A 12,947-nucleotide genomic window follows, 5' to 3' on the forward strand; every position below is an offset into this window, starting at 1 on the left:
TTGGCAACAGGTGTTTGAATATCACACGGGTAGGGAGTCAGACATACGATTGCAGGGGTGATCTGTCTACCCTAACAAAGAAACTTAAATAATGTGGGATTTGGTTTTGTCAAAAGCAATTCTGTTTAAATTTCTAGATTTGTTAGAGTTAAGTGTCATGTATTCTTTTCTCCTTTAATTTACTTTCTCAAAAAATTTATTCACTGTAGGTTATGACACATGTAACAAGCCATGCACCGGGGATATATGGATGCCTATGACATGATACTTGCCATTAGAAGCAAACGGATGGTGACTTGATACTTAAAATATCCAGTAGTTAGTGCAGGGGAGATGCGCACAGGGTACTGTGGGGTCCAGTTTGGGAAGAGGAAGCTATGTGAGGCTTCTTGCAGTTGGACACCTACAGTCTGAAGTGTAACGGGAGAGTAAAGCTTATTCAGGTAGATAGGCAGGGGTGCAGGGTAGTGGAAAATGGGGAAAAGAGGTCATTCCAGCCGGGAGTTCTGCAAAGCCAGTGTAGGAGGGGGAAAGATAGTAAGTAGTGAGGCCAGAACTGCCAAGGAGTGGCAGAAAATGAGGTTAGAAAGGTCAGCAGAGGTTGGATCCCAGAAAGCCTTGTGAAAGAGGGTAAGGAACGTGAGGGTCATCTTTTAGGTAATGAAGAGCCACTGAAGAATTTTAAGCAGGAGACAAGGTCAGATTTGCCATTGAGATAGCTTACTCTGGTGGCAGTGAGAGACTGACATAAGGAAGTTAACACTGGAGGAAGCCTGTTGTAGTGAGAGATCCTGAGGGCCTGAGCTAGAGCAGTGGTATTCATTTATAGAAAGAAGAGAATAGATCCACATGTAATGAAGCACCTGTTGGAGACAGGAGTTTGAATTTGAGAGAACTTATCTTTAAAGTTTGCTGACAAGAAGGATATAAAGACATAAAATTGCCGGAAGCCTGGTTTTTAGCAAAGGAGAGGCTAACTACGTTTTGGAGCAAATTTAGTTTTTTCCAGCAAACTATTAGTACAGGACCTCTCCTACTTAGATTTCTCCAGAAAGCGGAGTCTGAGTACTTCTGGGCAGTACTTTACTGGGGAGTGTTATTGCAGGGTATAGGAGTGAGGGAAAGGACAAGTGGAGCAAAGAAGGAAGGAGAGCCCAAACTAGGAAGTGTTAACCAAGTTGGAAACATGGAGAAACGGGTTGTTCAATCCCAAGGAAGCTTATGAGGAACAGCATGAAATGCACTTTAGGGGAAATGTTTTTCCATTAGCTCCCATCCCTATTGGTCAGAGGTTTGCCCCACAAGGAATAACTCTCCGGCACTTCTGAGTTAGGTTCCCATAGCGTCTCTCGCTTTGTCATCAAAAGAGAAGCCCCAGTGTGAGAGGCAAGAGGCACAAATTCCACAAATGGAACCCTGGGGCTGATTGTGAGAAGAGCCAATCTCATTTCAACTCCTTGGTCCTGAGACTGATATATTGCAGCTGTTGAGGAGATAGCATCATTTTTCAGCTGTTAGTTCAGTACATACATCACATCATGGAGGTCAGTATCTCAATCCTGCACAGTGTTTGCCTCAAGTTGGTGCCTTAGCAGAGTCTCTGACAATACCCCCACTCTTATTGGGTCTGCTACTTCTAGTTCAGTGTGTGGTAAGGGCCAAGGGATTCTGTGGTCTTGTGCCCACTGTCACACGTACTTTGCAATAAAACAGGCCCCTTGACCTAAGGCAGGGTTGTATGTGATACCATGTGATAGATCAGGCATTCTGTCACTCTCAGATGGTACTATTGCAAGAGGCACTTAGGACAGGAAAGACAAACTCTTCTGAAAATAGATGTAAATTCTGGAAAGACAAAATTCTGCTACTTCTCATCACATCAGTACTGGCTTGGACTGGCCTATCAGTACTGGCCTATCACATCGGTACTGGCTTGACCGAGGAAAGAGGCCTGCTGATGTTTACTGAACAGGTCATCCTGAGTGCCTAGTTTTGGTTGCAATGGGTGGAGGAGGGTATTGTGAAACAAGGAAATCTGCCTGCCTTGGCCATCTCCCATGGGCCATCCACATACCTCTTTATGAGGGTTTTTTTTTTTTTGGTTCCCCAATCTTTTAGTACAATTACTTCCTGACCTCTAATAACCATCCAAGCCATTCATCTGCTCATAAATCCATGTATATTTGTATCTTGGACCACTTCTCTCTTCATACAAAATAAATAACCAAACAGACTACTTGCAGAAGTGCTTACTGGGAAGATTTATCATTTCCCACTAGGACCACTCCTGAGTAGGACTGTGTTACAACAGAAGTCCGTTTTTTGCCAGCACCAACCTTGAACTGGTTTCTCTGTACACCAGGACTGTTTTTCCTCCTCTGCCATTTGGTCAGAAGGGACCACCTCTTCCTTCCCCATGGGACTGTATATGTAAGTTGAGGGATTGGTGTTAGTACGACCAAGGTCTGTGACATGGGAGTCTGGGCTGCCTTTTCATATAATTTGCTGGTGCAAATGGGATCTGACCCAGAATGTATTATTTCTATCATTCTGTCAGTAAATCAGCCAATTACTGTGACTTGCTTTTAACAATTAAATGTCAGTAACTGATTCCTATTAATCTGGAGTATTCATCCCCTTGACAGTAGGGAACACAGCTATATGGTGCCATGTTCTACTGTCAATACTATATGTCAGAGGACATCCTTCACTGAGTTTCTTAGTGATATTTCTTAAAGATCTCTGTCATGCCCTACCTATGCATTCTGTATCCTCTGTGCCCTCATAGGAAACATAGACATGAGTTGGATTCTTACATAATAATTCCACTTTAATATTCCAACCTCCCTGAGTCTTCTGATCCCTATCTTAGTATTACGCTAAGAAAGTTTTGGCATGGTCCACTTCATTTACAATGGACCCATCATGTCTAAGCTTCAAGAAAGCATCTTAACAGCATATTAGCACTGGTTCCTTTTGTCAATAAATTCTCCCTGTCTGATTTTGTATCCTTAGACCAAATATGCAAATTACTTTACTGGGGAGTATATTTCCAAAGAACAGAATTTCAGGGCAGCAAAGAGAGAAAGAGGGGGAACCTCTACAAAGAAGTATTATCAGGATGGTCACCACTTCATGGGATTATCCTAGAAACCTTGTGAAATGAATCTCAGAACCATCTCTCCTGAGGAAAAGAGGGGGAAACACTTATCCATCAGCTCGCACCCCCTATTTGTCAAAGGTTCACCTCATGGGACAAATTATCTGCCCTTCTGGCTTGTATGAGGTTTAGCATGAAACAGGTTCCTGTAGCGTCTCACTCTGTGCTGTCAACAGAGAAGCCCGAGGGTGGAAGGCAAGGTGTGCTTGGCACAGGACTGACGCAAAGTGCCATCAGGTTAAGTATTGTGTTTGATAATATAGATTGAAAGTACTGTGGAAACCGTATCATTATAGAATTAGAGAAATAGAGAATTATTAATCTGGCTCTGTGTTTCTGTGTCTTCTTTTTGATCAGTGTAGTATTTTCAGGAGACCCTAACATTGGAAACCAGCAGGAGGAACCTACAGGTCTGTTGTTTTCCCCACTTGTGTTAGGGGAATGGCCATGCAAAGGAATTAGCCTGGGTTTGGTGCTGAGCTATCTGGACTAGATTTCTGGGAAATTTAATGCAGGCTACCGAGGTGCCCCAGATGATGAATTTAGGGATAAACCAGAGCCTCAGAGCAAAAAGCATGTTAGCTAAGTTGGTACCAATGAGTGCTAGCTGGAGTACCTACCCATTAGCCTTCTATGGTCTACATAGAGGACTTCAAACTTTTGCTTGCATGTCCATTAAAATAATACTGAAAAATCTATGTATTTCTTCCACATTTATAGCTAAAATATTTTACTCGAAGTTGTTGAAAGTAGTGTAATTTCTGCCCAGTTACCAATATTAACATCAAAACAAACGATTAAATCACCTTAAACATTTTCCAGTGGAATCCTAACACAATAACAATCAATAGCTATAATGTCTCACTTAAAAATATGTGAAGGTCATTTTAATAGTCAAATTTTATACCATTTCTTCTCCTTTTGAATTCATTTCCATCTAACCTCCCCCTGTATATTTTAATCTAATTTAATCAATGTTTAAATGTTTGTGTATTTTTAAAAGAGAGAGAGAGACAGAGAGAGAGCAGGGGAGGGGCAGAGAGAGAGAGGGAGACAAAGAATCCCAAGCAGGCTCCAGGCTCTGAGCTGTCAGCACAGAGCCCCACACGGGCCTCTGAACCCATGAACCATGAGATCATGACTTGAGCCCAAGTCCAATAGTTAACCTACTAAGCCACCCACGCACCCCTCTACTGTAATTTTTTAATGCTTGAATGTCTTACACTGGTCCTGTATACTTTGCAAAAATTGTGTAAATAAATTGAAATGTGAAATTAGCATTTTTCTGTGGTAAGTCTCGAAGTAATAAAAATTTTATTCTGAATAAATTTAACTTTATTGCCATTATGACACAAAGTAGCTTACTTTACAGTTATATAATTATAGATTCACAAACATAAAAGTAGACTTCATAGGAGAAAGGATCGCACGAACACATACAGTCCCACGGGACCACAAGCAGAAGCCGGGCCCGCCGCTAGTGGAGAGGTGTCCTCCGTGCGCGGTCGCAAAACCTGGGGCTGCAGTGTCGTAAAAGCTCCCTTCTGGGAAGTACTGGCGCTGCCCTGGAGCTGGCAGAGGGAGAGCGAGCGTGACGATCGCGGCTGCCTGTCGCCCTCTGGAGAGCTCCCCTACGGGCCTCAAAATGTGTGTAAATCAGATGCCTGTTTCTTAGGCCAAAGTTCCAAGACCAGCAAGTGAGCCTCTTCTGCACAAAATCCTGACTACCCTCCATGGGCGGCTTCTACGTGGAACCCAGGGCCGGGTGAGTCCCAGCGCGCCAGCCCTTTTAGTTGTCTAAGCTATATGCTTTGGGGACTCCTTTCAGGTGCAGATCTTAAAAGTCAGGGATGCCCGTGTGGGCTTCAAACTCTTCACTCCTCAAGGAGAAGCACCAGGTTTTGAGTTCCCTCCGGACTGGGTTGCCCCAAGTAGGATGGTATTTATGACAAGATTGTGACCCAGCCTTTCCTACCCACTTTGGTGTGGGTCTTCTCTCTTTGGCTCACTGCAGACAAGTCAGTTTTTAGGGTTTTTTTTTTCTCAGAGGACATTGTTCCACGTGTAGCTGTAGATTTGGTGTATTAATAGGAGGAAGGCCATTCAGGATCCTCTTACATAGCCGTCTTGAACCGAACCCTCCTAAAGGCTCATAATGAGGTACATTAGCTCATTACCTGCATCTGAGTATTACTGATTATTGGAATGGGAGAGGATTCAGTGGCATTCAACAGCCAAAACTGTGGAGGATACTAAATGTATAAAAGGTATATTAATCACACCATATTCTCATTAATGTAAATCTACCAGGTATATGATAAGAATGAACGAGAAATCAGAGAAGTGGTTGATGAGTGACAATTGTCAGAAGACTTGGTGCCCAAGTAAAATATGCATGTGGATTGTCATTGTATGGTTGTGGAAGGAAATGTTCAGCAAGATATCTCTGCTGTAGCTGTAGTCTAAGAGTGCAGCTGAGGATCTGGAAATTCATTGCTTGGCAATTACCCATGCTTGCCTACTCTGTTATGTAACTCGGGGCTACTTGAAACCCAGTTCAGAGACCCCTGATTATTTGCCTTATTTTATAAATATCATTAATTATGTCATGAACCAATAGAGCAAAAGCAGTAAGAAAAATAGAGTGCCTGTACGTAGGGATGTGCATTGACACTAGAAATGAAAGTGGAAATCAAGGTAGAGGTAATTTTTTTTTAAAGAAGGAGAAAACGAATAAAATTTAGGGCTGTATGCAGTATAGGAATGATTTTGAAAGAAGAAAAGGCAAATCAAACAAATGTGGGAAATGCTGATTGGATTCTATTAGCATATCAGAAACCCCCAAACCAAAAAACCAAAACAACAAAAAAGACCAAACCCCAGAAAACAACACAACCTTATAAGTATGTGGCTAGAGGTTACCATCACCACTGCAAGTCAGTTATGGTTATCATGAATTCAGGGAAGACAGTCATGTGCTGGACAATCTAAAGCCTAAGCTTGGTGACGGTACTCTGAAGAACCCTTTCTCAATAGATTCCAGGCCTGGTGCCCTCTGTACAAATAGCAAAGTGAAGGATGAGGCAGCCTGTGCAAGCACCTGCACACCCTCGGGGATCATCATAAAAGGTGTTGCTGGCCACATTGGACTTTCAAAGTAGCTGTGAGTGGCCACCCCTACTAACAACACTGTAGGTTCCTCTGGGACGTACTCATGCTACGTACTCATGCTACAGGGATGAGATCAGATTCATCTGTATATAAACATCTAGTGCATATCACCATGCCCTAGGATTTAGAACATATTCTGTTGACTGAATAAATGTATATGGCAACTGTTATATGATGCCATTTAAGGTGGGATTTTCTCAGGAGACTCAAAACTTTGACAGTGGATTCTGAGCTCCTCCATTGAGTTTGAAAGTGAAGAAAATTAAAAGAAAAAATTGGAGCTATAGTCTCATCAAACTGCCCCTTCATCCAAGGGGAAGAGAAAAATAGGTCCTATGTTCTATTTACTGCTTTGGTATAGAAAACCTTAACCTTAGGAAGTGGAATGTACAATCTTAGTGAACTCTTCTGGGCAAACAATAGTTAAAAATACATTTAACCAATGGATTTTCAAATAATTAGCTCATCTAAAATATTTTGAATTGATTCTCTTGGGTTTTACAGACAAAAAAACCCCACACTACACGTAAATAATAGTAATGATTCTGTCTCTGCTGCTTTTAAATTTATAATTTATTTTATGTTATTAGTTTTGGTCAGACTACTAGAACAGTGATAAATAGTTGTGCCTTCAGGCACGCTTGTCAATGGAAAATTTTCTTATGTTTTGACAGTAAGCATGAAATTGTTGGTTGTTGGATTGGGAACATTTTTCTCTATTTTATTAATATTTCTTCAGATTACCAAGAATGAATGTTTAATTATTTACAAATGTTGTTCCAGCATCTGTTGAGATGGTTGCTTTATCTCCTGGTTTCCTGATCTGATAAATTGCAGTAAAGATTTTCTTTTATGTATTAAAGAAGCATCCACCTAGAATTCTTGGAATGTTTTCTACTGGCACTGACTATGGGGTCTTTTTTTCTTTTTTTTTTAATGTTTATATTACATTAAAAGGTTTGTTTTTGCTAATATTTATAAATCTTATATTAATATTTTTAAGTTAGATGGGCTTGTGGTTTCTTTTATCTGCTATGTCAGATTTCTGTATAAGGATTATTTTAGATTGACTAAATTAATTATGAGGCATCTCATCTTTTTTCTTTACTTTTTAACAACTTAACTAGAAAAGAAATTATTTGTTACTTGAAAGCACAGAAACATTACCCATCCATTTGCATGAATGTGGGCCATACTATCTTTTGATGGATTTTCTTTTGGCAACTTTCCCCAATTTATCCTATGGTTATTTATTAAAAAAATTTTTTTTTAATGTTTATTTATTTTTGAGAGAGACAGAGTGTGAGTTGGGAAGGGGCAGAGAGAGAGGTAGACACAATCTGAAGTAGGCTCCAGGCTCCCAATTGTCAGCAGAGAGCCCAGTGCGGGGCTCGAACTCACAATCCATGAGATCCTGACCTGAGCCAAAGTCAGAAGCTTAACCATTTGAGCCATTCAGGCACCCCATCCTATGATTATTAATCTTTTACTTTTTTCCCAAATTAAAATACTTTTCATTTTTTGTTGTTTGATCTTTTTTCTTTTTCCTTTTCTTTTTAAAAATTTATTTATTGGGGTGCTGGGTGGTTCAGTCGGTTGAGCATCTGACTTTGGCTCAGATCTTGATCTCAGGGTTTGTGGGTCTGAGCCCTGCCTCAGGCTCTGTGCTGACAGCTCAGAGCCTGGAGCCTGCTTCGGATTCTGTGTCTCCCTCTCTCTCTTCACCTCCCCCACTCACGCTCTGTCTCTCTCAAAAATGAACATTAAAAATTAAAAAAAAATGCTATTTATTTTTAGAGAAAGTGTGTGTGCACAAGTGTGAGTGGGTGAGGGGCAGAGAGAGAGTGAGAGAGCATTCCAAGTGGGCTCCATGCGGGGCTGGATCCCACAAACTGTGAGATCATGACCTGAGCTGAAATCCAGAGTCAGATGCTTAACTGACTAAGCCATCCAGGTGCCCCTGATCTTTTTCTGATATTAGATAATGCGTCTGTGTTTTTTTTTCCTCCTTCACTTTTCTGTTTTTAAATTATATTTGACCAAACTGGTTTATTCTATTGTTCTTTAAAAATAGCTTTTAAATTTATTTATAATTCTAATTTATCTCTATTTTACTATTTCTTAATTTATCGATTTGTATTTTATTAATTTCTGCTTGCTTTCCTAAGTTCTGTTTTACTCTTTCTAACATGAGCTACTTTGCCCATTTATTTTATTTTTTAGAAATTAATAATAAAACATTTAAAGTAACTTTCTTTGGGGGCACCTGGGTGGCTCAGTCGGTTGAGCCTCCGACTTCGGCTCAGGTCATGATCTCACAGCTAGTGGGTTTGATCCCCGGGTTGGGCTCTGTGTGGACAGCTCGGAGCCTGGAGCCTGCTTCTGATTCTGTGTCTTTCTCTCTCTCTCTCTGCCCCTCCCCCGCTCATGCTCTGTCTCTCTCTCTGTCAAAAATAAATAAACATTAAAAAAAAATTTTTTTAAAGTAACTTTCTTTGACTATATAGCAATATTTTCCAACTTTTTATATGTAGTATTCTCATTTTTGTTATTTTCCAAATGGTCTGTAGTTGTAATGGTTTTTTGTTTTATCCAAGTGTTATTTTTTATTTTTATTTTTATTTTTTTGAGAGAGAGAGAGAGAGAGAGAGAGAAGGAGAGAGAATCTTAAGCAGGCTCCACATTCAGCATGGAGCCTGACAAGGGGCTGGATCCCATGACCTTGGGAACATGACCTGAGCTGAAATCAAGAGTTGGATATTTAACTGACTGAGCCACCAAGGTGCCCCTATATAAGGGTTATTTAAAAGTAACTTTCCTCTTTTAATTTCCAAATGGTACCTAAATTTTAAAAAATAAGTATTATAATCTGCTTTGTGGTGAGAAAGTGTAACTTGAACAATTCTTGCTCTTTGAATTAAGGGAATTTTATTTTGTTTCGTTTTGTTTTTCTTTTTGTTTTTGTAGCTGAATAGAATATCTGATTTGGGGGAGGGTAAATGGGTATAGTTACTCCTTCTTTACAGAATAGAATAGAGAAAGTGAAAAGTCACACTGACCTTGTTCTTCATTTGTAATACCTTGGGTCTTTTGAGTCTGGAAATATATGAAGAGAAGTCAGAAAAAAACATTCCTACCTTCTTGTTTCTTGTGGTTCCTATTTCATGGTATCAAATTGGAATGTGCTATGAGTAGAATCCTTTGTAGGTTGATTTTCATCTAGTTTCTTCTGCTGTGGGATAACCTAGTAGTCTTAACCTATCAGGTTGACTTATAAAAACTAATTTTTATTGTTTTTTTAAATTGTATTTTAGTTTGATGTTTGTCTAATGTGTTGTGGATTACGATCCAGATGGCAGTATGACCCCAAACTTAATGTTTGTAATAACTTTGCTCTCTCAAAATTAGTGTTAATATGCTATTTTGTTAATCTTGAAACATACAGAAAAGCAAAAATAAGTAGGTTACTATCACCCATAATACAAACATCCTTAGATAACCAAACTGTTAATATTTTGCTGCATAGCTTTCCAATTTGGTCCTGTTATTTAAAACAAATGCTGTTGAGCATACATGAAGCCTTTTACTTCTTTGAACCGTTGAAGGAAAGTCACTTGAAGGAAGAATACAGTCTAGGATAAGTAGATCTAAATTTTCACCTACTTTCTACAGGAAGGCAAACCTATTTCTTCTTGACAGATGTCCACAGTATATCCTGAATCACCACAGAGATCAGTGAACACACGGGGGTAGGAGGGATCAGGAACAGTGAACATGTGAAGGCACAAAATCATCTGAATTAAAACTCAGTAATAAAACTAAGGGATAGCTGGTATCTGTATAGATACTATTGCAGAGGAGATGAAGTTGGGGATTATCATGTTAGATCTCTACTGCTGATTACATAGTAAAGATTAATAAAATGCCTAATATTTAAAAAAGAATCCTAGTCATCCTCAACAGTGCATGTTAGTAAAGAAGAGACTTTTGGGGAAAAAAAGAATTTCGAGCAATTTGAAGAAAGAATAAAATAGCTTACTGAAAGGATAATTTGAATATGTTTTGCATGATTATCTTGGGAGAAGTTGAAATAAGAGGAGAAAGGGAGATGGCAGGAAGAAAATAAAATTTGGCTGGACTGATTGGAAGATAGTTATTTACAAAATGGACTCCTGTGTATGTGGGGAAGAATATAATGTAATTTAGAGAGGCTCACAGCATTGTCACCCTTAAAAAAATGTTATATGAAGATGGATAGAATGGTAAGGATTAATGTTGGATGGAAAAGCAGGATTGTTCGTGAAGGCTCGTTACACTATTGCCCAAAGTTTAGCATGTTACACAACACCAATTTTGCATCAGTGCTCTGGCCAAATGCCAGGAAAACACCCATGAGAAAATCTATGGAGCCAGTAAACAACTGGTTTCTCAAGAAACACATTATGAAGATATTTTGTATTCATAGACATTAGAAGTAGCCTCTGTGGTCGGCAGAGCACTTTAAACAGTAATGTGAAACCACTTGCATCTGCTAATTGTTTACTTATTCAATTGTCTTTTTTGACCTGTGCAGTCATAGCAGGGAATAAGGAGAAGCCAGTAATAATTGCATGATTGCAGATCTAACTGTGAGGCCCGAGTTGGTATCCTTGCTATGCCCCTAATTTACTTGTTGACCTTGACCATATTAGTTTACCTCTCTCTCTTAGCATCAGTTTCCATAGAAATAAAGTAAGATATTTGAATTGTTAGCTCTTCATGTTCCCTTTTAATGTTGAAGTTCTAGAAACCTGTGATTTTTAGATTTAAATTCCTGTCATTTCAGCTCTTTGGTGTTTTGATTATTTTGTTTTGTTTTGTTTTTAGTGCAAGCCGTATGTGTTTGTGTGTATGTAGGTAGGTGTGTGTGTGTGTGCATGCATATATATCTATATATCTATATCTATATCTATATCTATATCTATATCTATATCTATATCTATATATATATATATATATTTCTTTTACCTCTAAGTAGAACTGTGCGTAAATCAGCCCTAAAATGTTATAATGATAACCAATATTTATAACAGGGTATGCATGCATACCCTTGACATGCATTCTCTAATGCAAGGAAACAGTGCAGTACAAGTTGTGGAGTGAGACCTGTAGAGCTCAAACCCCCTCCACCACTTATAATCAGGTGGTTTTAATCATGTGCTTCTGAAAGTTTAATCATCTGTTGATCTTATTAGAAAGCAGGTTTTGATTCGGTAATCTGAGGTGGGGCTTGACATTCTGCATTTTTTAACAAGTTCCCAAGTGATGCCGCTGCTGCTTGTCTCTGGAACACAATTCTGTGCCTCAGTTTCTTATTCCACAAAATAAGGACAATAGTAATATCTGTCTACCTCTTATTTACTCTAGGGCTCATGTGAATTTATACTACTAAACTACTTTAATAGTGCCTGGCACATAGTAAACATTTAATAAGTGTTGGCTATTATTCTTATCGACATTCAAATCAGCCTCATGGGGCAGGTGCTATTATTATGCATTTTCCGGGGAAGAAAACTGAAGGTAGAAAAGCTAAGTAACTTGTTCAAGGTCACGTGATTAGTCACATAGGGCAGAACTTTGACTTTAAGTGGTAGCTTTTCATGATTTCTTCAGGAGGCAACTGCACGAACTCCTTTGTTCATTAAATTTTTTGTCACAAGTGACTCCAAGAAGCTAAGTTCCCAACACTGTGTTCCAATGTCCAGTAAAGGACACCACAAGTTTTGCTTAAAAGCTTTCTTCAGAATCTGTTTATTGTCAGGAATTTCTTCCTGAAGTTAAAAAGTGTGCTTCATCTAACACGTTGAGTCATGTGTTCAGTAGACACAGATGATTCTCTACCATTTCATCCTCTTGAACTGAAAGTTGCTGTTCTTTTTCAAGTCATTTGCTTCTTTTCAGCAGCTTTCTGTATCTTTCCATTTGCATTATCTTTGTCATACTGCAGATGGAAAACCTAAGAAATGATTAGCTTTATTACCGAGGTGAGAGGGTTTTCAAAATAATCTATAAACTTCCTGTCAAGAGTGTATGTGTTATGAAATGATGTTCCAGCAGTGGTACATAGAACGTGCTTTCTACTCTCCAGTTGTCCTTGTGACCTGTGGGTACCTCCGTGGGAGGCCTTGTCAAGATGAACTGTCTCCTGACTGACTTGTCAGTGTGGGGAATGAATTTACAACCTGGGCCTCAGACAACATTTTATGAAAGTGTATTATTTATACACTTGTCATCTGGTAAGTTCTTTCTAAATTTGAAGGAACTTAAAAGGGATGTGGATGATGGTCAGTAAACCTAAGATGCTCATGGGTATGTGAGACAACCCAATATTTTGCTCCTTTGTTGAAAAAGCAATGACAGCCGTTTTTGTAGGCAGTCATGTACTTTGTGTACAGGAGAAAAGTGAATTGATGTTTCTCACTCCTAAAAACATTGTTTACATTTTTAATTAAATTCGGGTTTGAAAAGCAAAAACAATGTATTTGATTACAATATTAAGTTCAGGAAAACACCTTATTTATTGCACCCTCAGAATGTGTTCCCAAGAGATAATGTGATATGGCTCATTATCTTCCTG

The sequence above is a fragment of the Leopardus geoffroyi genome, chromosome A1, assembly GCF_018350155.1.
Source record: "Leopardus geoffroyi isolate Oge1 chromosome A1, O.geoffroyi_Oge1_pat1.0, whole genome shotgun sequence".
Taxonomy (NCBI): domain Eukaryota; kingdom Metazoa; phylum Chordata; class Mammalia; order Carnivora; family Felidae; genus Leopardus; species Leopardus geoffroyi.